Source organism: Ammodytes marinus (assembly GCF_949987685.1).
Source record: "Ammodytes marinus genome assembly, chromosome: 7".
Classification (NCBI taxonomy): domain Eukaryota; kingdom Metazoa; phylum Chordata; class Actinopteri; order Uranoscopiformes; family Ammodytidae; genus Ammodytes; species Ammodytes marinus.
In genome coordinates this window covers 3,033,479-3,035,978 of record NC_137211.1, presented here as the reverse complement: position 1 = coordinate 3,035,978, position 2,500 = coordinate 3,033,479, and positions in this window count along the sequence as shown.

The window sequence follows — 2,500 nt, the reverse complement described above, 5'->3', positions numbered from 1 at the left end:
TTATAATCAGTCAATAAGTCATCATACATTTGAAAAGAAGACTCTAAAAATAGACATAAATAATCACACGGGTCGCCCACCTCTTCTTTTATTTGTAAAATTATTTGTAACTGACTGTGGTGACTCACACGTCACGTTAGTAAAATTTTCAATAGAAAAGTGTGTGTGTGTGTGGGTGTGTGCGTGAGTGTGTGTGAGTGTGTGAGAGAAAGCCTTTGTGTGTGTGTGTGTGTGTGTGTGTGTGTGTGTGTGTGTGTGTGTGTGTGTGTGTGTGTGTGTGTGTGTTTGTGCGTTTGTGTGTGTGTGTGTTTGTGCGTTTGTTTGTGTGTGTGTTTGTGTGTGTGTGTGTGTGTGTGCGTGTCTATCTGGCTTTGTGTATGTGCATGTGCGTGTGTGTGCGTGTGTTTGTATGTGCGTGTGTGTGTGTGTCTGAGTAATCTAACTTTCACTATTGTCACGCTCCAGGCATAAAGAGATTATAATACAGTCTTACATTTGAAAAGAAGACTCTAAAAATGGACATGAATTATTATACGGGTCGCCCACCTCTTCCTGCGACAACAATTATTTGTAACAGACTGTGGTGACTCACACGTCACGTTACTATAATTTTCAATAGAAAAGTGTGTGAGAAAGCCTGTGCGTGTGTGCGTGTGTGTGCGTGCGTGCGTGCGTGCGTCTGTCTGTCTGTCTGTCTGTCTGTCTGTCTGTCTGTCTGTCTGTCTGTCTGTCTGTCTGTCTGTCTGTCTGTCTGTCTGTCTGTCTGTCTGTCTGTCTGTCTGTGTGTGTGTGTGTGTGTGTGTGTGTGTGTGTGTGTGTGTGTGTGTGTGTGTGTGTGTGTGTGTGTGTGTGTGTGTGTGTGTGTTCAAGAGACTGACATTAACACTCAATAACTTGATTCTCTCAGGAAACTAGAATAAAGACCCCTCCCAAAGACCAGACATTAAAACAGAGGAAACACAATATAAGGGAAGGAGTCACCATTCAGAGTGCAAGGTCTCCACTGTTCTTCTATCATCAATTACTTAAAAAAGGCCAATGTGTCTCTAGACAGCAAACAATGGGGTATCGTTATTAAACTAGACTGGAAAAAACCCACTGGAAAATCCCTGCGTTCAAAATCTCATAGTCACACTCTTTCTTTTTCTATTCTACATATTCGACATACTTTTACTTGTTTATTTCCGCTGTGTGGCGTCGCTGTTGGCGTCTGTGTTTCGCTGCCCGGCGTCGGTGCTCCTCCGGCCGGTCCTGGCTCTGGGTGTGCCGATGGCGGCGGCGGATGCGTCGCGCCCTTTGTGCTTGGCGCCTCCGGCCTTGCCTCATGGGCTGGGCGTGGCCGGTCCGGTGGGCCCGAGTGGGCTGTACGGGCCGGGTTTTCGGCTGTGGTTGCTCCTCGTGGCAGCGGTGCATTTGGCTATTTCCCTATTCTATACTCTATTCTCTATCTATGGCCCCGGGACTAGTGCCGCACTGGGGCGTGCTCTCTGGGGGCGGGGTGCTGAGCGTTTCCCCGGGGGTTGTCTCCCTCTGTCTACCAAGCACTCTCCATGCTACTCGACTGACTCCGAGTTCTGTGCGGAATCAGCTGTCCTAGGAACGGATGCTCCCCGCCTGCTATTGCCTCACATCAGCACTGATTCACCGTCCATCAGGATAGAACTCTTTCTACTCGCTTGCTTGTTCAATCTTTAAATTCATTTTTGCTTTGCTCACTGGTTGCCTGTCTGTCCTCTTCCAGTTTTCCCTGGTCGTGACGAGACGGTGTGGATCTGGTCCCCCCTCCGGTAACATCTGAGAATGGAGCATCAACGCGGAAGATGTTGCAGTGGTTAAGGACGCCACCTGGAGACGTGGGATGTAATCCCGGCGATGGAAACCTTAGTTTTCCCTGGTGGATCTGAAGTCTTCCTGCATCCACACTATTCACACTTTACTTTAGTATTACCATGTAATCACCTGGTCAATGATCAAATTCCTTCGTAATTTTCTCTACTTATGACATCTATTGCAGTATGTCCGTCCTGGGAGAGGGATCCCTTACTCTGTCGACTCTCCCTGAGATTTCTTCAATTTTTTTTAATCCCGGTAAAGGGTTTTTACTGGGAGTTTTTTCTCAGCCGAGCTACGGGTGTAAGGGCAGGGTGTCATATTGTATCATATTGTATGGAATGTAAAGCCCACTGAGGCAAATGTGTTTGTGATTTTGGGCTATACAAATAAAACTGATTTGATTTGATTTGATTCATCATAACATTGCGCCTTGATCTTGCCTCTTGCTTTTATATCCGTCGCATCCCCGTTTGTTTTCATATGGAGGCTTCGTTGATGTGACGTCACTTCACGTGCGCACTGGATTGTGGGTCAGAATCGACCCAAATAGGATGCAGTTTTCAACACTAACAATCTTGGCCGCATGAAGTAGGACATCCGGGTACTTCTAACCATCCTAAATCTGGCCACAAGAATCGGGATATACTAAATCTTTTTTCTACATACT